The sequence below is a fragment of the Dreissena polymorpha genome, chromosome 7 (assembly GCF_020536995.1).
Source record: "Dreissena polymorpha isolate Duluth1 chromosome 7, UMN_Dpol_1.0, whole genome shotgun sequence".
NCBI classification, from domain to species: domain Eukaryota; kingdom Metazoa; phylum Mollusca; class Bivalvia; order Myida; family Dreissenidae; genus Dreissena; species Dreissena polymorpha.
This window is the reverse complement of record NC_068361.1, coordinates 20850560-20875353: the sequence shown is the minus strand read 5'-3', so window position 1 is coordinate 20875353 and position 24794 is coordinate 20850560. Positions and strand designations below refer to the sequence as shown.

The 24794-nt window shown below is 35.0% G+C and overlaps 1 pseudogene; it reads right to left on the bottom strand.

Annotated features, from left to right (window-relative positions):
* Window positions 1-571: 571 nt before the first annotated feature.
* Window positions 572-20459, bottom strand: LOC127839518 (peroxiredoxin-6-like; annotated as a pseudogene).
* Window positions 20460-24794: the final 4335 nt, after the last annotated feature.

The window sequence follows — 24794 nt, the reverse complement described above, 5'->3', positions numbered from 1 at the left end:
ACTGTTATTTTACATTACTTGAAAAAAGTTTTAATATTTTTATTTAGCTCTATTCGGTAATAAAATTTTTACTGGCTATTAGTACCAGGTAACTACCAGTTAACTATAAACAGCGCAAGTAAATTGATCATCATCGTCACCTGGTCAACCCAGGAATGCAAATTGTGCATGCGTAGTGAATTTTATATATTTTATATATAAAATAATCTATCTGCTTGCGTTATTTATAGTGTGTATATCCTTATGTCACCTATTTTCGCGATGTACTTTCGATTTCACATCGCAAAATTGTATTACCGATTATACTGAAAATATGAACTTTTTTCAAGTAATGTAATAATACTAGTCATGATAGTCATCATCAACATAAACTAATAATTGTAAAAAAAATACGGTATTTTAGAACTTTTCTTTTTTTCCTCATTCGTGATTGACAGCTTTAAAACAGCATTGAGTCAGTTTCCTGGGCAAAACCAGTACTTGGAATCTTAATGGGAAATCTTAAAAATAGAGCTCCTTCAGTGGGGATGTAACCCTTGCCCTCTTGGTCCCTAGGTAGGCATCGTATCCACTATTCCACCGTGACCTTTTTTACTTTCTCAAAGTTTCTGCCAGTTGCAGGATAAAGCATGGACAATTTCAGTTTGAAATCTGGTCGAACAATGAAAACCTTAAAGACAAAAGGAATATTAAAATCCATATATTGAAAAGTCAAAAGTAAAAGGTGATGTGTAGCCTTAACGTGAGTTGTAAACAAACTTTGATCAGCGTAAAAAAATGATATAAACTGTGTTTTTCAAAAGTTTTTTATCAAGGATTTGGGATGAGGATGACATGTGAGTGACTCTTACTGTATAAAATGTAAATTAAAGCAATATAGTTATAGAAAGAGTGTTTTTGATGAACTAAATGTGATCGACATTACTCGTGCCTAAAATTGAAGTATACTGATCAAAAAAGATTGCATACAGCAGGTACAACCATGGCAAGCAAACAAGGTAAAACAGTGCAAAACCCACAAAAAACAAAAGAAACTGATAAGGCCAATAGTAACGCCAAAGAATTAGATGATAATAAAAGAAAACGAAGTGAAGTCTCCAGTACTAGTGAACTAGAGACAAGTCTTGCTGAGGCACCAACAAACCAAAAGCAGAAAAAGAAGAAAAAGAAAGGACAGCTTTCTGACACACGTATTGATTGCATTGATGAACTTGATACAGAAGAACCAAATGAGTCATGTTTTAAGAAAGAATTAGAAAACGTACTAAAGCAAATGAGGCAAATCAACTCCAAGCTAGAACGTTTAGATGGTTCGATGAATAGAGTGAATGGTAAGCTTGAACATGTAGTGATGAAAGGCGATGGCAGCCTACGCGAAACATTAAAAGAGTTGATCAAAGAGATGAAAGACGACCTATTGAAATCGGTAATTAACAAAATTGAGATTGTAGAAAGTAAAGTTTTTGAGAAAGAGCAAGAGTGTGACGCCCTAAGAACATTGTTAAAAACGGTGGAAAGTAAGGTCAATGACAAAGATGAAGCAAATGATAGGCTAGAAGAGATGGTTAAGAAACAAGAAGAGAAATTGAAAAAGCTAGAAAACGAGACTGAACAATATAGCCGGAGAAACAATATTAAAATACGGGGAATCCAAGATACCGATGCAAAAGAAACTGCAATTGATTCTGCAAAAAAAGTTGTAAAGTTTCTCAACGAAAAAGGTATTGCAAACCTAAGCCTGTCTGACATTGACATCGCGCATCGGTTGCCCAACCCACTCAATAAAAATAGAGACATCATAGTGCGGTTTGTTTCAAGACTAACCAGAGAAACGGTGATGAGCAACAGACGGAAACTGAAAAGCACCGGTGTCTTCATTAATGAAGACCTGACTAGACTGAACCTTCACGTACTAATGTGTATCAAAAAAAAGATGAGTGATGAAGTCGAAGACGCATGGTCAGTAAACGGAACTTTACGCTACAAAAACAAATCTGGTAGAATCCAAACAGTCCCGTACGAAAGCTACCAAACCTGGATTGACCTCCCTTGGCCATAAATGTGTAAAACTAACTAAACAAATACTCTTTATCGTAAATAATAGAAGTTTAATTAACAACACATATCACTAAAATTTTATTTTTAAAAGATCTGCATTCATAATAATATCATATAGACAGTGCTTAGTATGGGTGATATCATTTTTTCTCTTTTGATAACACCAACTGCTTGTTGACCACCCTTCTTTTTTTGAAAAATATACTACACAATTACATACTGGAAAAGTCAACAAAACAAAACACGAGCAAATCATGCCTCTTCATGCTTCAACCATGTGAACATTATATATTTAATCCATTGAGGTGAGGCCGTTGTTTTATCTACCGGTTTACCAGAGTAACCAAAATGCATTTTAAAACAAATAATTGTCGATATTTAAACTTCATAATAAAAATCTTGTGTGTAATAACCAGTGCCGTCGACAAGCAAGATAACTGTTTGTTGTATGTTGCGTTGTATGGAAATATGTAAACCTGGAATTGGCTTAGGATCAATAGGTTTAACAAAAATGCAATGCATATACTAGTTATATTGAGCTTATGTGTGAGCTATATTATGGACATATTAGTACCTTGATAGCGCCTTTAGTTGATGCTTTGTGTGTGTGTGTGTGAGTGCGTGCGCGTTCATGCGTGCGTGCGTGGGTGTGTTTTGTGTTACTGAAGAGTTGCGATAATTGATAGTGTTGTTATATTTACAGATTTCTTTTACATATAAAAGCCCAACTGTATTATAAAAACATTGTTTGTATTACTCCTTAATTGGTTCATTTATGTCTAAATTGTATGTTGATAAAACAATTAGCATATACACGTACGTTTAAGGTGAGTTATAGTCAGATGTCAATAGACTTGAAAATAGAGTTTCGTCTTCATAAATATTGCACCTTCATATCAATATATAGGCTTTTAACAAGAAACAAAGCCTTTTATTTACCTGATTCTAAACGAATAAGTTAAATACGCATGGAATATTCTTGGGTCACTTTCGGTTTTTCGTTAAACTGACCTAAGAACGATCGAATAGATTATTTATTGATTAATCATAAATGCTTCCCTCAAAGTCCTCTTGTATTTGAATACAAGGTCTCCTTACCGGGAAACATACGTGCAAATACGTTCATACACATATTTATAACAAAAAAGTAACATTTAGAAACACAACGCTTGTACGGTTAAGACTACTGTATTTTTAAACGAACTACTCTGATTTATTATATGAATACTAACCCAATATATATTTTCTGTAATTATGTATATGTAAATCAAACGACATTAATCATGGTGTTTGTAAGAAATAACCGTGAATTAATATGCTACTACTATAGTCCTCATATATCTTGTCAGTGTGTCACTGAATCTATAGCTTGATCTTTTTTTCTTCGGTAGATTATTATACTAAGTACAGTTATAACTACCAATTAATATGTTAGTACTATAGTCCTCATATATCTTGTCAGTGTGTCACTGAATCTATAGCTTGATCTTTTTTTCTACGGTAGATTATTATACTAAGTACAGTTATAACTACCATTTATAGAAACATACATGGGCAACTATCAACATTGTTTTGTTTGTAATTAAACCTATTTTATAAAATTAATACTGTCAGCCGCTGGCTAAAACTATCTTGTTTAACATTTGTATGGACATATCTTGTTGTTTTTTTTTTAAATATAACACAACCGAACATGATTAAAAAAAGAAGGCGTGAATAAAATAATTATGAAAAACTCAAATAAAATAAAATATACCAATCTTGCTACTCGGCCACAGATACATGGCAACTGTATTTTTTATATAAATAACATTTTGTGTAAAATAGTTCGTATATAAAACAACACTGATTACATTATTTGTAACACATAGGCGTTGGTAAAATATGTGTATGACGATAGTATGTATAATATTAACAGTCATAAAAACAATGTGTTATGTTAAAATGTTGTTTATTGACATTGCATTTAAACTATATATGATATAATTGTGACAATGAAAATGATTTTTTGATAAGGTATTGCTATTATAAGGTATGCACTATGTAAACAGGCTAGATTTTGAAATGATGTAAATATATTGTCATATTACTTTTCATTTCTTTGCGACACGAATTGACATGATTGCATTTTAACTATATATGATATAATTGTGACAATGAAAATGATTTTTTGATAAGGTATTGCTATTATAAGGTATGCACTATGTAAACAGGCTAGATTTTGAAATGATCTAAATATATTGTCATATTACTTGTCATTTTTTCGACGAATCCTTGATAAAAAGCATTTTTTTTTTGTATAAATCATTTTCACATCTTTATATATATATATATATATATATATATATATAGACATTTTATTTCTCATATTAGAAACCAACCTGACACGTTTTCAAATAGAAACTAACTGGACAAACACACACACATTATCATTTACATCACCCTCCACCTTTTTTATATGATCAAACTATGTACTTTAAATGTAAAAGGGCTAAACAACAAAGATAAACGCATAAAAATCTTCAAATGGTTAGACGAAAAAAAATATAATGTATGCTTATTACAAGAAAGTCACTTGACACATACTTTAGCACAAACCTTAAAAGATGAATGGGACGGGGACATCTACCTCAGTGGACAATATACTAATAAACAAGGCATTGCCTTTCTGATAAAAAGTAACATAGGGATCACAGTTGATAACCTTAACGAAATAATAATTGGCAGAATAGCAAGTATAGATATCAAAATACATGAAACACAACTAACAATAATCAACGTTTACGGTCCTAACATAGATGATTCCACATTTTACGAAACATTACAATCCTTTATAATTAATAACCAAGATAAAAATATTATAATCGGTGGTGATTTCAATACTGTCCTGAACCCATTACTAGATAAAAAGAATGGAAATCTTTATACTCATCCTAAAAATAGAAACATTTTAAATAACATAATTGAAAACTACAATATGATAGATATCTGGCGTACAGTATACCCAAACGAAAGCAAATTCACCTGGCACTCAAACACAAAACCAACAATATTTTGTAGATTAGACTATTTTTTAATATCTGAATCTCTTTGCAACATTATTGACACATGTAATATAAAACCAGGATTTATGACTGACCACTCTCTAGTTGAACTTAAACTACACAATATACAACCTGAAAGAGGCCCAGGATACTTTAAACTTAACAACAGCATCTTATTGGATACACAATATCAAACACAAATAAAACAGGAAATATTAAATACAGTTCAAAATAATAAAGATGCAAACCCAAACACCTTATGGGAAGTAATTAAAGGAAATATCCGTAACACAACAATTAGATACACATCATTTAAACAAAAAGAAACACACAAACTTGAAACTGAAACCATCAAAACTATTGAAACACTTGAAAAACAATTGCATCAAACAAACACAAATGATACCACCAACATTGAAAATGGAATAGCATTAAAAAAACAAATATTAGATGGAATCTATCATACACGTCTCAATGGAATAATATTAAGAGCGCGTGCACAGCATGTTGAACACAATGAAAAAAATACAAAATATTTCGCAAACATTGAAAAACGTAGAAGTGAACAAAAAACTGTACACAAATTAGTAGTCAATGGCAAAGATATAACAAACATAACTCAAATACTAGAAGAACAACGTTTATTTTTCGAAACCCTCTATAAACGAAAAAATGTTGAAAATAACACCCTTTTCAAAAATACACATCACGCTTTAAACCAAGAGGAAAAACAACTATGCGACGGATTGCTTAATGAATATGAATGTGGATTAGCCCTAAAAGAAATGCAAAATAACAAAAGCCCAGGATCTGATGGCATCACAATCGAATTTTATAAAATATTCTGGAATGATATAAAAACACATCTAATTAATTCACTTAACTATTCATATAACAACGAAAACTTAACTACGCTACAAAAACAAGGTATTATATCACTTATTCCAAAACCTGGAAAAAACTTAGAATCCTTATCAAACTGGCGCCCGATTAGTTTACTAAACAATGATTATAAAATTGCAACTAAAAGTATAGCAAATAGAATTAAAAAAATATTACCATCAATCATTTCAAAATCTCAATCTGGTTTCATAAAAGGACGTTACATTGGTGAAAACGTTCGTCTTATCCAAGAATGCATAAACTATTTCAACAATTCAAGCAATCCTGGTCTAATATTCTTTGCAGACTTTGAAAAGGCATTCGACTCGCTTGATCATTCATTTATGTTCTCTTGCTTAGAAAGTATGAACTTTGGTGAAAGTCTTATTCAATGGGTTAAACTATTCTATACCGATATTAACAGTATAATCATTAACAATGGTTTCTTTTCAAACAGTTTTAACATCGAACGAGGGGTTCGACAAGGATGTCCACTCTCATCATCGCTATTTATTATTTGCATCGAGTATCTATCACATCACATCCAATCAAATAAACACATAAAAGGCATATCACTAGAACCTGATGAAGATATCAAGCAGTCCCTATTTGCTGACGATGCAACCTATTTTTTAAACGACAATTACGATTCTTTCCATAACCTTATAGAGTCACTAACCCTTTACGGAGAGACATCGGGTCTTAAACTAAACAAAAGCAAATGTACTGTGCTACGAGTAGGTAAATTAAAACAAAGTAATGTCCTATATAAAAAAGAAATGAAATTTAATTGGACATCCGATGAAGCCACAACATTAGGAATTACTTTCACAAATAATGAAAAGGATACAGTTCTTAAAAACATACTACCTAAATTACAGAATTTTAAAAACTGCTTAAAATCATGGCATCACCGTAAACTTACACTAATCGGAAAAAACACAGTATTGAAAACGTTTGCACTTCCTAAATTAATTTATGTATTAACAGTTCTCCCAAATCCACCAAATGATGTTATTAACGATATAAAATCAGCAATATTTAATTTCATATGGGACGGTAAGCCTGATAAAATAAAACGAACTCAGTTAATTCAATCTGTAGAAAATGGAGGTATCCAATTAACAAACATTGACTCATTCTTGAATGCAATCAAATGCAGCTGGGTTAAAAGATACCTAGATAATACCAATACGAGTAAATGGAAATTATTCTACCAGAAAATCCTAAAAAAATATGGTGACTCCTTACTCTTTGAATGTAACATCAGCAATACTATCTTACAGGAAATTGCAAACGAAAACATATTTCTGTCTGATGTTCTATCAGCATGGAGTGATGTCACTCATAACTTAGAAACCCAAACCAGCAGTAAAACTATTTTATGGAACAATAAAAACATAACTTCAAACAATAAGACGTTTTTCTATAAAGATTGGTTTGAACGAAGCATTAAATATGTCGACCAATTATATGACTACAGAATTAAGGATTTCTACTCTTTTGATGATATATGCTACATATACGGAATACCTTCAAATCATTTTCTGAAGTACTACACACTAATCAAAAGCATACCCATACATATTAAATCTGAAATCAATACAAATAATACACCATGTACTCAAACAACATTCGTAGAAAACATACTTGGAAGAAAAAACAAAACGAATAAAATATTTTACACACTACAAATTAAAAACCCTACAGAAAACTCTAAAACCCAAAATAAATGGCAAGTCCTTTTCGGAGAACATGAACTTAATTGGAAACAAATATTTACAATGTCATATAAATCAACTATTGAAAGCACACTGAGAAATTTTCAATATAAATACATCCATAGAATTATAGCTACAAATAAATATCTCTTTAAATGCAAATTATCTAACTCAAATCTGTGTGACTTCTGCGGTGAAAACATCGAAACTATAGAACATCTTTTTTGGGAGTGCAAACACATCCAGCCTATCTGGAATCAATTAGTATCTTTTCTTGAACAACAGCAACTAAACGTTAAACTATCTTTCTTAAATGTAAGTTTCGGAATTTACTCATTGAAATCAATAGACTATAATAATATTGTGAATTTTATTCTTATATTGATGAAATTTTTTATCTTTAACATGAAGTACAAAAAACAAGTACCAAATTTTAATTGTTTTGTCCATAGTCTTAAACTTAAAATCCAGATTGAGAAAGAAATAGCCCTCAGTAATGACACATTACAAATCTTTGAACAAAAATGGAATCGGATTAAATTCTCATAATGTTTGTCCACTTATATACATTTCACTCTAATGTTAGTTTATCTTTCTAAAATATGTTTTGTATATTTTTCTTATAAGATCATTGTGAATATACAAAAAACACACAAGTCCAGTATACTTTCTTCCAAATTTACACAACTCATCATTTTTCATAACTATTCTTCTGTTTTTCGTTTCTTTTCTCTTAAAAAAAATATATATATATTAGCATATCTTGTATAACATGTCTGAACTTTATTGCTTTGTACAATCACTATGTTGTTTAATCATATACATGTATATATTGTATGTATTATATTGAATAAAAAAAAAAAAAAAAAAAAAAAAAAAAAAATATTTTTTATATAGTAAACATTAATGGCTGATGGCGAAAGATATTTTGTATGTTCATCGGTTTTTCAACAAACCAGAAGAATGTTGGAACTCGACCAAGAAGTCATGAGAACAAGTATATTGACTAAGTTTCAATTAAATTTCACAAAATGCCCGACCACCTGGTGACCATGTTTTTCAACAGACCGTAATCAATTTTTTTAACTTATCCAATACATAATTAGAACTAATTTTCTGTATAAGTTTCATGAAGATTGGACAATTAATCGCCCTATTAGTGCAGAATGCAAGATATGCTATGTAATTTCCATGTCACGTGGGTGGTACCATTTTGCACCATGTCTTCAACCAACCAGAACCATTATTAAACTCATTCAAGACATCGTCGGGACACACATTCTGAACAAGTTTCATGAAGATTGGACAATGTATGTGGCCCTAGAGTGTTAACAAAAGACCATCTCAAAAAGGGTTTTTCTAGGTATTTTGGGAAAGAGTCTGGTTAAATTGGGATTTTTTAAATCGATAAAAATGGCAAATTTGGATCAACAAAATGGACCAACTTATTTTTTTTTGTAACAACAAATATTGACACATCAGGCTTTTTCCTGGCTATTTTGAGAAAAAAATAATATAAATTATAGTCATATATTTTGTTAAATGTTTATGAAATACAATTGAGATATAATAATCAATAGACACTTTTTTATTTGGATTTTTTTTTCAATTTGGGTTTGGTACCAGGTCCATTTGCTTTGGGTTTGGCTCCGTTTTACAGCCGTTTTTTACATAGCAGAAAAAACCTGATAACACACTTGAAATGTGTCCTATATTTATACTTGGTTTTGTTCCCTGCACATAATTCCTGAGATAAATATCACAAGAACAGAAAGTAATCTGATAGTCTTGTGACTAGGTAACACAGCCAAGATTTCTTAATCAAGTTAAATCTGGTATAAGAAAATCAAATTTACGTTTTTCATTGATTAATTTTACTATTTAAAAGTTGATGGTGTTGTACTGTAAAGTATTTGTGTTGTTAAATTCACATATTATAATTTTGAATTATGGCTGGTAGAAGTTCTAAAATGTAAGTTTTGCACACTTTATTGCAATATTATTATTAAATACGTTAGCATAAGCTAATCCTGCAGAAACAATTTTTAATTTTTTAAGAAACAAGGGCCAATTGCCAGTATAAAACTTATGTATTCATCATTAAAGTCATTTTAACATTCATTTGTAACGGTCAGAGTCATGTAAATATTACTATAAATAGGAACAAAGTCAAATGACCCTCTTTTTAGGCAAACTGGGCTTAATGCATGTGTATAAAGTGTCGTCTCAAATTAGCCTGTTGAGAGCTGGTGCACCCTGCACAGGCTAATAAGGGACAAATCTTTCTGCTTTTAATCAATTTTTTGTTTAAAGGAATTTTCTTCTCAACAAAAATTTAGTTTAAGCGGAAAGTTGCACCTTTATTAACCCTTTCTCGCTCATAAGCAAAGTAAAATTGGCTATGTTCAAACAGCATAAAACCAGAACAGCCTGAGAGTAACTCGCAGTCTGTTCAGGTTTTATGCTGTTTGCTGCTCATCAATATTGGGAATGAAGCCTTTAAAACTTGAATTTAGTAAATAAGGTTTATAATAGAATTTAACTTTCAATGGGACTACAAATGCGTCAAAATACGTATCTAAGTGGTCAAAATACTTATCTAAGTGGTCAAAATACGCATCTTAGTGGTCAAAATACGTATCTAAGTGGTCAAAATACATACCTTGGTGGTCAAAATACTTATCTTATTGGTCAAAATACTTATCTAAGTGGTCAAAATACTTATCTAAGTGATCAAAATACATATCTCAGTTGTCAAGCATTAAGTCCAGTTTTCCCAGAATTGCTTAATAAACAAACAAACAGATCAGTGTACCGCTCTGCAAGTGAGGGGCAGCCCGGCAGCAGTTCTCTCATCGGGGTCGAGCATGCCCAGCTGTACTGCCAGCTCTCTTTTAGGGTCTGCGATGATCGGGAAATTGAACTTGGCGGCCCCTCCAAAGTCAGCCTCATCCTGCAGAATAAGAGGTGTGTAATTGTTGTGAATTATATCAAGAAGTCGTGCATAATCATTGTTCAATTTTAACCCTTGTTTAAATACATACATACATAGCTATCTTCCATTGTGAAACATAATGGTTGGGAATTACATAGAGAATATGTGAATAATAATTGTTGACTTTAGTCTAAACACATAAATATTTTCATCTTTCAGTGTGATAGTGCATTTTGTAAACATGTGAAAATAAAAATGCATTTTAAAATATATAATTTCGGAATTAAATCTTTCATTTAATTTTCATTCAGTATTTATGACAATAAGACTAAGCTGTACCAAATTATCTTTTGTTTTTGTTAAAAAGGACTCAAAATTGTCTGTTTTGTTATTTGAAACATTACAGTCCACATATTTTATATGCATCTTGCTTTGTAAACATTTGGATATGTTCAAAAGCAGACAATTAAAAACTTTGTGGATTTTTTAAAGTGAAACAAAAAAGTGAGTAAAATAATTAAGGAATAATGCTGAAAACTACAGCTAACAGCAGTCCCACCAGTTTTTTTTTTTTAATTATAACTGTGTTTATATTTGCACAGCAAAGTAAAAAACCCTACATAACAGTTGCCCTTACATTTACCACTGGACTTCAATACTGTATATTTTGGGCAGGACAGGTTAAATCACAAGCCTTAAAAATACTCCACTCTGCTGCTCTATTTATCAGACATTCCATTCATAATAGTGTCAAGTTTGCAGTTATAACAAGGGCTAGCTTTAAATACAGGTGGAGTAAAAAAATAACATTTGTTCGACCTAGAAAGTTACTTTGACTTTGGACCTACTTTAGGTGACTTGCTCGCTACATTCAATATAATCATGCTTACCATACCTACTTAAAGCTCCAAAAACACTCAAAATCAAAGAATATTTTGTAAACTATTACTTAAAACAAAGTAAACCCATAACAAACTGGTATTCCTTACAGAAATAGCCAAAATTTCAACGCTAGATGTGATCTGGTAACTTAGCTTTACGGAAATACCTAACGCTCCGTGTTTATTTCTTGTGGGACAATATATACCATTTTAATTTCCCGCGACAATATCCGAACATATATCATATATTCGTTGATTTTGAGTGTTTACGTGGATTTAGTTATTTAAAATACACAAAGGCTAACCTAAGATAGCAGTAGCCTTCACCTTGACATGACTGGGGCCAAATGTAAGCCCAAGCATGGATATGGCGTCTGCCTAGAAACTGGGAGGTCACGGATTTGATTCCCATCGCGGGAGCGTTCTTTAAATTTTCCCCAAAGACACAAAGTACTGGTTCTAGGCCCAGGAAATGGACTCGAGAGCATTTCAAATATGAAGTTAGTACTTTCAATGCAATCAAACTAATATAAGTTATTGACAGAAAGCTTTTGTCTATATTTAGAAACAGTGACCTTGCAAAACGCACACTTTTTTTTACCTGAAGTTATGATAAAAATAAGTAGAGACAAATTATACAACAATATTTCTTTGCTATATGCCTACAATTTTAATGTGTTTTTGATTTTTAAAATATTTTTTGGGAATTTCATCTTCCAAAAAATGCAAGTTCAATGTATATATAAGCGCATTTAATACAAAATAAAGTACAGTTAAGCAAAATACCAACAAAACAAGCCATTAAAGATGATTACAACTTCATTTTAACACTTTCCCACTCAAAAGCAAAGTGAAAATGGATATGTGCAAACAGCATAAAGCCAGAACAGCCTGCGAGTTAGTCACAGTCTGTTCAGGTTTTATGCTGTTTGCTGCTCATCAGTATCTCAGGGTTGGAAATGAAGCCTTGAAAACTTGAATCTAGTAAGAAAGGCATTTAATTAAAATTAAATTTCTAAGGGACTACTGTGGTGTCCTTACAACACAGGATAAACGCAGAAACAAGTCATTACTCTGTTTCAATGGTTTATTTTAGTGTATTCATTTCATCATAATCATACCAACCATAACTTCTTATTGAAGAGTAGCTTACGTCATTTGGTAGATAACTATTACAGTTCTATTGCAGCATACTCACAAGATTTATCTCCCTTGGACCATGTATCAATATACCACATATCATCCTCCTCCTTAGATTTTTCATAAGTTTACTTTTGAAAACCAGAAACTAACTTTTTATATTGAAACTATAAATCAACATTTGGAAACAGTTAGGATTTCTAAGCAGAACTATCCTTGTTCTAATTGTCTTAAACAAATAGTAACTTAAAACATTATTACTTCAGTTAACACAAAGTTTGAAAACATTGTATAACAAACAGCTCTTGTCTACACATAGTCTTTCAGTTTGACAGGTCTCCTTCGTTCTCTGATTGGTCTGGCAGACTTCTCGACTGTTTGTGTTTGGTCGGTTACCATTTCAGTGTTCTCCTTGGGAGTCTCTTGGTCCTGAATAATCACTTGATCGCGTTGTTTTTCCAACTCATCAATGTGAAAAGGAACATTATTTTCCCACTCATTTTCACTTGATTCATTTTCGTAGCACTTTTTCATCTGATCTATGTGCCTTTTACCACATTTTGACCATTCAACTTTACTTTAAATGACACTGAACCATTTTTCTCAATTACATGACCTTTTAACCACTTATCACCATGAACACCGTAATTCTTAACATACACATGATCACCTTCTTGAAATTCACTTTTACTCTTGCAGGGATGGTTAATTTGTTGTTGGCACTGCTTCCTCTCTACCCTTTCTCTGAGATTTGGTTGAATTAAATCCAAACGAGTTTTCAGCTTCCGATTAAGCAGCAGCTCTGCAGGTGTTTGTCCAGTTGTAGATTGACATGTTGTTCTATAATGGAATAAGAAAAAATCTTGATACTTTCGTTTGTATCGAACCTGCTCCTTGCTTTTTCATTCCATTTTTGAATGTTTGAACCGCTCGTTCCGCTAATACATTGGTTGATGGATGATATGGCGCAGATGTAATGTGTTTTATACCATTAAGCGTCATGATTTTTTGAAATTCGTCACTGGTAAAACAACTTCCATTGTCCGAAACGATGACATCTGGTAATCCATTTGTAGCGAATGATTGTCGTAACAACTCGGTAGTTGCCTCTGATGTCGCTGTTGAAGTTGGATATACGTCCATCCATTTCGAATGCGCATCGATAATCACGAGAAACATTTTCCCCATGAACGGTCCAGCATAATCGATATGAACTCTTGACCATGGTCTTCCAGGCCAATCCCATGAATGTAATGGTCCTTTGGTTTCAGTCTTACTGTTGATCTGGCAAATATGACACTCTTTTACTTTAAGTTCGATGTTTTTGTCCATATTTGGCCACCATAGATATGAACGTCCTAGTGCTTTCATCTTGCTCATGCCAATATGTCCATCATGTAGTTCATTTAGTAACATTTCACGACCTTGTGGTGGTACGATTACCCTTGTTCCCCAAAGTATGCAGTCACTAACCACACTCAGTTCACTTTGACGGTTAAAGTATGGCTTATAGTCATTGTCAACATCAAATGGCCAACCTTGCAGAATGTATGTTTTCACCTTACTCAAAACAGGATCACTAGCTGTCCATTGTCTAATCTGTTTTGAAGTCACGGGACTTGTTTCCAGGAAGTTCATTAACAGAATCGTCTCCCCTGGTACTGGTGGTTCCTTATTTTCCGTTTTTAGCGGAAATCTACTCAGACTATCTGCATGCCCTATGCATGATCCAGGCTTATGCACAAGGATGTAGTTGTAGGCACTTAATATTAATGACCAACGAACGATTCTTGCCGAAGCCATCATTGATGTCCCTTTGCCCTCTTTGAACAATCCTAACAAAGGCTTATGATCCGTAATGATACAAAACTGTTTGTTTGCATACAAGTACTGATGGAATTTTTTAACCCCAAAAATAATAGCTAGTCCTTCTTTCTCTATCTGGCTATAATTCTTTTCACTCTTTGTTAATGTTCTGGACGCGAAAGCAATCGGTCGTTCCGAACCATCTTCCATTTTGTGAGATAATACCGCTCCCACTCCATATTGTGACGCATCACATGTAAGTATGACTTCCTTACTTTGATCATAATGCACTAGAAGGTCTGATTCAACTAATAGTTTTTTAGACTTAATCCACGACTCTTCTTGTTGTTTGCCCCAGGTGAATGGTTCTCCTTTTTGAAGAAGTAAGTACATTGGCGCTAACACTGTCGAGATATTTTGTAGAAATCTCGAATAATAGTTTATCAACCCTAAATAGCTCTGTAGCTCTTTCTTGTCAGTGGGTCTTTCCATTGCTTCCACTGCTTGAATTTTCTCTTTAAGTGGTTCAACCCCTGATTCTGATATTTTATGTCCAAGATATATCACTTCTTTACCCATGAAGATGCATTTACTTTTCTTCAGTTTCATTCCTGCTTCTTGAAGTCTCTTAAAAACCTCGCGTACTCTTGTGTTGTGTTCATGCACAGTATTTCCCGCTACTAAAATGTCATCTACTCTCACCCTTACTCCTTCTAGCCCTTGTACAATGTTATCCATAACTCTTTGGAATATTCCTGGACTTGAAGATATTCCATAGCAAAGTCTATTGTACTCGTAAAGTCCTTGGTGAGTATTGATTGTAGTGTATTGTCTTGAATTTTCATCTAATTCAATCTGCTGGTACGCGTTACTGAGATCTAACTTGGAAAAGTATTTTCCTTTCAAGTTCGCGAATAAATCTTCAGTCTTTGGAATGGGGTAATTGTCCAATTGTGCCGCAGGATTTATGGTTACTTTATAATCCCCGCATATCCTGATACTTCCATCTTCTTTCACTATTGGCACTATTGGAGCTGCCCATTCTGAGTATTGTACTTTCCTTATTGAACCTTCTGTCTCTAACTTATCCAGTTCCTTACCAATTTTTTCTTTAAGTGCGTACGGTACCGCTCTTGCCTTAAAGTATTTGGCCTGTGCCCCATCTTTAAGTATTATCTTAGCTTTAATTCCCTGGTAAGTGCCTCTTTCGCCGTCGAAAATGCCTTCAAAATCACGAATTAAATCGTAAATCGTAAATCGTAAAGAGTCTGCTTCTTTGAATAGTTGGAATGTTTGTCATGTTTGACCTTATTTACAGAATGACTATTTGCACCCAATTTCTCATTTTTCTGTAGATCTGCAGCACTCTGCTCTGCCTGTTCCATTCCCTGAGCTATTGTTAATGCCCTTTCAAAAGTTAATTCACGCTCAGCCAGTAACCGTCGCTGAATCCGGTCATTGTTTACCCCACAAACCAATCTGTCTCGTAACATAGGCTCTAAAGTGTCTCCAAAGTTACAGTCAGCAGAAAGATGACGTAAATGAGCAACATAGGTTGATACTGATTGGTCACTCGTTCTGAAACAACTGTGGAACTTGTATCTTTGTACGATTTCGGATGGCTTGGGTTGTAAATGGTTTTTGACAATTTCAGCCAGTTGAGCGAATGTTTTATCACCAGGTTTGGCTGGTGACAGCAGATCACACATGAGTTTGTAGATTTTACTACCGCAAACTGATAGAAATATGGCCCGTTTCTTTCCATTATCGTCAATTTCGTTTGCTACGAAGTAATGGCCTAAACGTTCAATGTACTGACCCCAATTTTCAGTCTGTTCGTCGAATTCATTAATTCGGCCGTACGTCGCCATTGCACGTATTTACCGCTTGACAGTTAGTTCTTAGGATGCACTGAACATTGTAGATTCGTTTCGTCCTCGTCGCCAATTTGTGGTGTCCTTACAACACAGGATAAACGCAGAAACAAGTCATTACTCTGTTTCAATGGTTTATTTTAGTGTATTCATTTCATCATAATCATACCAACCATAACTTCTTATTGAAGAGTAGCTTACGTCATTTGGTAGATAACTATTACAGTTCTATTGCAGCATACTCACAAGATTTATCTCCCTTGGACCATGTATCAATATACCACAACTACAAATGCGTCAAAATAATATCTATGTGGTAAAGGGTTAAGGGTCTTTTAACATGTATAGGCCACATCCCCAGGCAAAATGTTAACCATAGGCTCGTTGAATTTCACCAGCCAATAATTGTCCATTAATGCCTGAGTTCAACAGTAATGGCTTTATATTTGGTAAACAGAGCAAATAGCTGCATACATTAATATATTTAATGTAAATCCTTTGACAAAACAATTGAAAGGTGTTCTTATAAATTTCAGTCTTTTACTCTTTAGGTTAATCTGGTTGACCTTGTATTATAACAGACAACACACTTACCGCACCAACTACAAAACCAGTGGTTTTCACCATTTTGGGAATAAGGTTCTGGCCTTTTGAATTGGGAAAATTGTTATTTTAGGAATTTCGCTTACAAATACTTTAAAATTTAAAATACAAATGTTTCCATTATTATATCTACTTCAGGTTCAACTTTGAGCTGTAAGGGAAATTAACCTAATGTTATAATAATTTGTTTGTTTTATTTTATTTTTTGGGGGAATTTTATGCAGTCATTTGGCAAGCATATACCTCGGGAATGGGGCAAAATTGCAGCTCCAAATTTGACCAAAAAAAACATTTAACTAAAAATGGTGCGGCAGAGGCCGACGCGTATCCCCAGGCCGCATGTTTGACCCAGGGGCGCCCAAGGGTTGGTAATGGGACCATGCATAGTTGAGATTGACCGTATTGTCATAAGAGAAGTTCAGTATCAACTAGAAGTGAATCGGTGTAGAAATGAAGAAGTTAAGTAAAAGGCAATTTTGGGTGGGTGTGGCCTATGTGGGCAGGGCGCCCCAGGGTTGGTAATGGGGCTATGCATAGTTGAGATTGACCGTATTGTCATAAGAATAGTTCAGTATCAATTAGAAGTGAATCGGTGTAGAAATGAAGAAATTATAGTAAAAGGCAATTTTGTGTGGGTGTGGCCTATTTGGGCAGAGCGCCCTTTGGGTTGGTAATTGGGCCATGCATAGTTGAGATTGACCGTATTGTCATAAGAGAAGTTCAGTATCAATTAGAAGTGAATCGGTGTAGAAATGAAGAAGTTATAGCAAAAGGCAATTTTGGGTGGGTGTGGCCTATGTGGGTGGGGCGCCTCATGGTTGGTAATGGGGCCATGCATAGTTGAGATTGACCGTATTGTCATGCATAGTTGAGATTGACCGTATTGTCATAAGAGAATTTCAGTATCAATTTGAAGTGAATCTGTGTAGAAATGAAGAAATTATAGTAAAAGGCAATTTTGGGTGGGTGTGGTCTATGTGGGCGGGGCGCCCCAGGGTTGGAAATGGGGCCATGCATAGTTGAGATTGACCGTATTGTCATAAAGGAGGTTCAGTATCAATTTGAAGTAAGTCGGTGGAAAATGAAGAAGTTAATGTAAAATAACATAAACAAGAGTGCTAAACTGTCACAAGATACGCCCGTTTGAAGGTTTTGGACAACTTGATAACTTTTCCATGACCCATATTTGAACTTGACCTACATATCATCTAGACACAACTTCTGACCAAATTTGGTGAAGATCAGATGAAAACTACTTCAATTAGAGAGCGGACACCATTCTAAATGCTTGAAATGCACTAAGTGACCTCGTGATCTAGTTTTTGACCCAGCATGACCCATATTTGAACTTGACCTAGATATTGTCTAGACACAACTTCTGACCATATTTGGTGAAGATTGGATGAAAACTACTTCAATTAGAGAGCGGACACCATGCTAAATGCTTGAAATGCACTAAGTGACCCTCTGACCTAGTTTTTGACCCTGCATGACCCATATTCCAACTTGACCTAGATATTGTCTAGATACAACTTCTGACAAAGTATGGTGATTATCGGATGAAAACTACTTCTATTACAGAGCGGACACCATGCTAAATGCTTGAAATGCACTTAGTGACCCCGTGACCTAGTTTTTGACCCTGCATGACCCATATTCCAACTTTACCTAGATATTGTCCAGATACAACTTCTGACCAAGTATGGTGAAGATCAGATAAAAACTACTTCAATTAGAGAGCGGAAACCATGCTAAATGCTTGAAATGCACTAAGTGACCCTGTGACCTAGTTTTTGACCCGGCATAACCCATACTCGAAATTGACCTAGATATTGTCTAGATAACACTTCTGACCAAGTTCGGTGAAGATCAGATGAAAACTATTTGCATTAGAGAGCGGAACCTGCTGTGGACGCCGCCCGCGGCCAAGGTGAAACTATAATACGTCCATTTTTTAAAACGGGCGTATACAAATGAGTGAAAATCTCTGAACCGACCCCGCCCCAACCCCCATAACTTTTGACCCAGGGGTCAGATCAAAATTCCAAATAGTGCACGGTCGCACATATGCTCATAGCCACCATGTGTGTAAGTTTCAAAGTTCTAGTGCTTACAGTGTAGGAGGAGATAGTGGCCAGGACGGACAGACAGACGGACGGACAGACAGACGGACGGCGGAGATAACCACAATATTCCCATAAAAACACGTAATATTTACCTTTGACCATCCCTGGTGGCTGTCCACATCATCACTGGACAGAGCTATCAGCTACCTTGCGTTTAGCGAACTTCTCCACCATGTTGTTGGCCATTCCGAGTTCCGTTGTGCAGACAGGCGTGTAGTCTGCAGGGTGGGAGAACAGGATTGCCCATCTGGAATGAGGACAGCTTATTTTTTACAACATGAAACAAGGGGAGTCTATTTGTGGCTTCATGAAATTAGGGGAGTCTATTTAAGGGTAAGTATCATCAAAAGAGGGGAGTCCATTTTTAGCGTCTTGATATGAAGCCGGTATATAACTAGCATTTTGAAATGAGATGAAATGAGGACAGTCTATTATTAGCATCTTGAAATGAGGAAAGTTTTTTAAGCCATAAGGAAAATTAATGTTTTGCATTTTTGAATGACGGCAGTCTAATTTTAGCCTAAAGGAATGAGGACTATCTACAATAAGCATTTAAAAGTGTTCTTTTTGAGAACCTGGAATTGAGCACATTTGAGTGCAGAAAATCAATAAATTTCGAGTCGGCGCTGATACGATCCCTGGATTTAAATCAGTGCTGTATACATCAGTGTTCCTTCCTTAGATCACATGTTTCTGCTTTTATCCTGTTTTTAACTCTACTAATATTCTCACCACATGCACAGTTGTATATGTCTAATTTAGGTTTCAAGGGCTTATGGTGTTAGGTTTTGCACCTTTTTTTATCACTGTTGATAGGATTTCCTGAGTTGATTGAGTAACTCGGGTAACCTATCAATCTATTTCTACTTTAACCCCCCACGCATGGCCATAATGTATCATTTTTTTAACATAGCCATTATCATAAAAGAAGAAAGAAAGAATTCCGTTGATTATATCTAGCAATTGAATGCATTTATTTACATGCATCAAAACAATGCGCCGGTATGTGTGTAAATCCCTTTAATAAAACTTAGTGCATTTGATACACAGAGAAAACTTGTTAATATTCAAACTCGAATTGAGCTCATTTTAGTTTTTAAAAATAAATAAATCGGACGGAAAGTAGTTAGTTTTCCGATGTTGGCGACCCAATTTAATGTTGACCCCGAAATAAATGCATGAATGATCAATTGTCCATGCAGACGACACGATACTAACACGTGCTTGTGTTTACATGGGTTTTTCAAAAATATAATCTTATTATACGAAAGTAGTTTATTATTTTATTCGAAAGACATCTCTTACTATAATATCCGACCATGAATGAGACATACAAAATAAATATAAGTCATAATTAATGATTGGATATTTTTAATATTCAAACCACATCTGAATGTTATTTAAGCACACTGGCTAAATTTTCGTTTAAAATTAATCAAAGTCAAGGCTGCTATTTCTAGGCCAAACTAAAATGTTGTTACAGATTATGTTCTATTTCAACAATAAAATAATACAACTGAAAACCGCGAGACATAACGGTGACGGTAGGTGTACAATTGTAATTATACAATGATATTATGGTGAATGTAAATCAGATTGACTTGCATTCAGAAAAAAATATTACGGATTTGTGTGTTGTCGACTTTCGTTTTACAAAAACTGTTGGTAAGTCTCCTACTTTTTCCTAGTTTTTACAAAAAGCTTTCTGGGAACTGCTTTGCTGTGTATTGCTTTTTATGTTGTAAAAGCATACCCTGTTCAAATTCTGGCCTGTCTCAGTTACATGTACTGGGCCTAGTTCTTCTTGAATGCTTTGAGCTTTTATGAGTACATTTTTTGATATGCCAGGAACTCCCCGAAACAGCTGACATTAAAGAGGGTGACCTCCCACTCGCAGAGAGCACGCCGAAAACAAAAGCAGTCCCTGAAGACAGTAACAAGTTCAGCAGTTTTTATTCGTCTGGCTATGTTACGGCTAATCAGTCTGTGGAAGTCAGCCCGGCCAGAGTACCTGTGAAGCAGCAAATTGATACACCTTTTCATTCACCCAGCAATCAGACAAGGGCAGGTAATGTCACGTCTCGGGCCAGCACTTCATCCATCTGCTCTGCGACAAACAGGGGATCATTCCGCACCAACATGAGTTTCAGTCATATGCAGGACAGCCTCTCATCTGATCTACAGTTAGAGATGGATGAGATTGGGATGGACCTGAACAACGTCTCTAAGAGGGACCTGATGGGCGTATACAAAGACGTGGTACAAGAACGAGATAAGTTAAAGTCGACGATGATTCAGTGTCAAGACCGCGCTTCCCGACGTATCTCGGAGATGAAAAAACAGATAGACATGGAACAGCAGGCAAAGAGAGACCTGGTGGTGAAAGTCAACCAGGAAATAGAAGACAAAGTAGGGATAATAGAACTCTTGAAAGAGAGATAAGAACAGCAGGCGGCTATGCTCACTGATAAAGCACGCGTTGACCAAGAATTAAGGGAGCTGCAAGCCCAGTTTCAAAAACTGCAGAGTTCCATCGAGAGTAAATTACAGCAGCAGGTACAAAAGGCACATGAGATGATAGAACAGTTAAAGAAAGACAGACAGATAGCTATTGCAGAGATGAAGCAGCAAGTGCATGAGGAGATGGAGAGAAAAGATGGAGAAATCTTAAGGTCAAGGTCAGAGGTACAATCACTTGGTCACGAAAACATGCAGCTGAAGAAATGCATTGAACGGTTGGAGAAAGCTTCAACAAATCAGTTGGAGAAAGCCCGAGTAAATCAGTTGGCGAAAGCTCGTGCAATCTTCAAGCGTTTGAAAGCAGAGAAGTCGGAGGCCATTGCTAAGAGGAAGTCGAGACTGACGGAGAACAAAATGAAAGTGGAGAAGGAGAACCTGCAGAAGCAGGGCAATGACTTCCAGAATGGGGTACGAGAAAATAACCAACCGTAAACGAGACTGGCACAAAGTTGGGAAAATTTCAGAAAGATGAATGAACAACACAACCACACAATTCTGGAGAGAAGTGAGTTGGATATGTTGGTCCATCAGATGCAGGTTGAGGCCGATAGACAGAAGGAGGAATACGAGAGACCGGTTAGTGAAGCTGGTCACATGTCAGATGCTAGTCTTGCCCAGTTGGCTGCGTACCATGAGAAATACGAAGCTGAGATCCTGATCCAGCATCAGACCACTTCGCAGAAGGCTGAAGAACATGCAGCAGATCCTCAGGAGGTAGTCAGTGGATACAAGGCTCAGATAAAGGCTGCTAGGGAAGACCAAGAGAGGTTCAGTGAGTCAGCCAGTCAGGCCACTGAGTTACAGAAGGCTCCAGAAGGGGGACAAGCGCAGTTGGACAAACTCAACAGATCTAGTGAAGACCAGGCAAGGTTCAGTGTATCAGTCAGTCATGCCACTGAGTTACGGAAGGCTCTTGAAGAGGGACAAGTTCAGATGGACAAACTTATGATCACACTGAACACTCCCAGAGCAGACCTCTTTGTTAAAGAGAAAAAGCTGGAGCAAAGTGGCATGAAGTTCAGGACCAAGATGTTTAATCATAGGGCAGGAGCAAGGAACGGCAATCCTGATGCTTTGTGCAGGAAAACCATCGTGGATGGTCGTCTAGAGTATCAACTTGGTTATGAGTTGGATGACGTAGATGATGTGGTCCCCCTGTCAAAATCATGGAAAGAAATACATGAGAAGACACGTGAAGTATGGGATCCGGGTATAGTCAATACGAAGGAGGTTATAAACAAGATGGGTGATCCGGTCAATATGCTGGATACTTCACACTAGAAAGCGAAATAATACCAACTATCCATGGGTGATCCGGTCAATATGCTGGATATCGCACACTACAAAATGAAATAATACAAACTATCCATGGGTGATCCGGTCAATATGCTGGATACTTCACACTAGAAAGCGAAATAATACCAACTATCCATGGGTGATCCGGTCAATATGCTGGATATCGCACACTAGAAAGTGAAATAATACAAACTATCGGTTACATGGAACGGACCGGGGATGGTGACACGGCTAATAATTATCTTCTTATCTATACATGCATACTTACAGAATTCACACTTTAGCCGTCTTTCACGCTCTGCATTGTTAAATGATCGCAATCAGTCAACAATGTGACGGATATCAAAAACATTAAATGCATGTCACTTAAATGTCACACACATAGAACAAGAAACGGAAAATAAACTGTGTTGTATCTTAATATTATTTTATTTAGTTATTTTCTTGCATAAGAATGTGGTCAAAACAAGGAAGCGTGATCGTTTGAAAATCTGTCAGGTAACTTATCTCCCAAGTCAGGAAATTGACCGACCGACTGGACACTTAGCTGTTGACAGTGATGTAACCTATTGTGTGTGTAGACAGCCAGATGACGGTTTTATGATAGAGTGATGTGGGTGTGATGAGTGGTTTCACGGGAGATGTGTGAATGTGAGTGAGGAAGAAGGTGTGAGAATAAAGAAGTATAAGTGTCTGAATTGTTGTAAGACGTAACTCGCTCATGTGCTTGAAAATTTAGTTTTATAGTGGTTATAGGTTTTAGCATGTCTGAATCCGGCTCTGTTGCTGGAGAATATAAAAAGTGTGTCAATTAGCTAGTAGATAATTCTGTTAGACAGTACATTTAAGTTGATGATATGCACTTGTAAAATAACATGTTTTAAAATACCATGTATTCTTCCTTTAGTTGATTTGTGTGAAGTATTGTCTTAACTATGACTACTGTATCAAGATCATAATATTTAATCTGTTGATAAAAGGAAAATTTGGAGTAAATGCTTTTATACTATTTCGAAATAACTTGTTAATATTAAATGTGATTAGGAGAACTCTTAAGAATTATTATAAGTTACAGAAATTATGATTGGCTTTATACAACAAATTGTTTATTATTAATCTTCATTATACTTTGTACAACTTTGGCACATGCTGAATTATATAGCAATTGTTCATACTTTGTGTACACCTTTTAACCATTTCAGTAATAATGGATTTCTTATAGATTACCCAGTCTTGAAATTATTTCACATATTTTCAAGGAAGTACTGGTACCATTTGACTTGATAATATATTAATGTTGATGTTTAGTGGATTATATATGCTCTCCATTATTGCACAATGTAACACGAAAAGTGGTTTTAATTATAATATACATGTAATGTAAAATCTGTAGTTGAAAAAGTATGTTAAGAATTCAGGAGTTTTATAGCCTTTAATGCTCCTTGATCTATTATGGAATATTATAACAAAGCCATTGTTACATTAGAAACTGATCTGACTACTGAATATGCACTAATTAATGTCAGTTAAAACATGTTTTTTTTCATTGCTTGATAAGCAATGATTGATTTCTAATAAGCCACATGAAAATTACATGCACGTGTGTTTTAATTGCTGATGTTTGCTAAGATATTCTGATTAGTTTCTTATTATGCTGTGGTGTGTTTTCTCATTTTAATGGGTACTGGGTACTCCAGAAATTCATCTTGGGCAATACATTTAGGATGCAAATTTTCCCAATTCAAGAATAAAAATGTCCAACTCGACACAATAAAATAGTTGGATGTATTGAATTTAACAGTTTTGATCATGTTTCAGGGCAATTTTGTAAAACATACTTCAAAACCACAAATGGTTCTTAAGGCACTTTGGTTCCATGTTTAACTAGTACCAGTACTATTCTGAAAG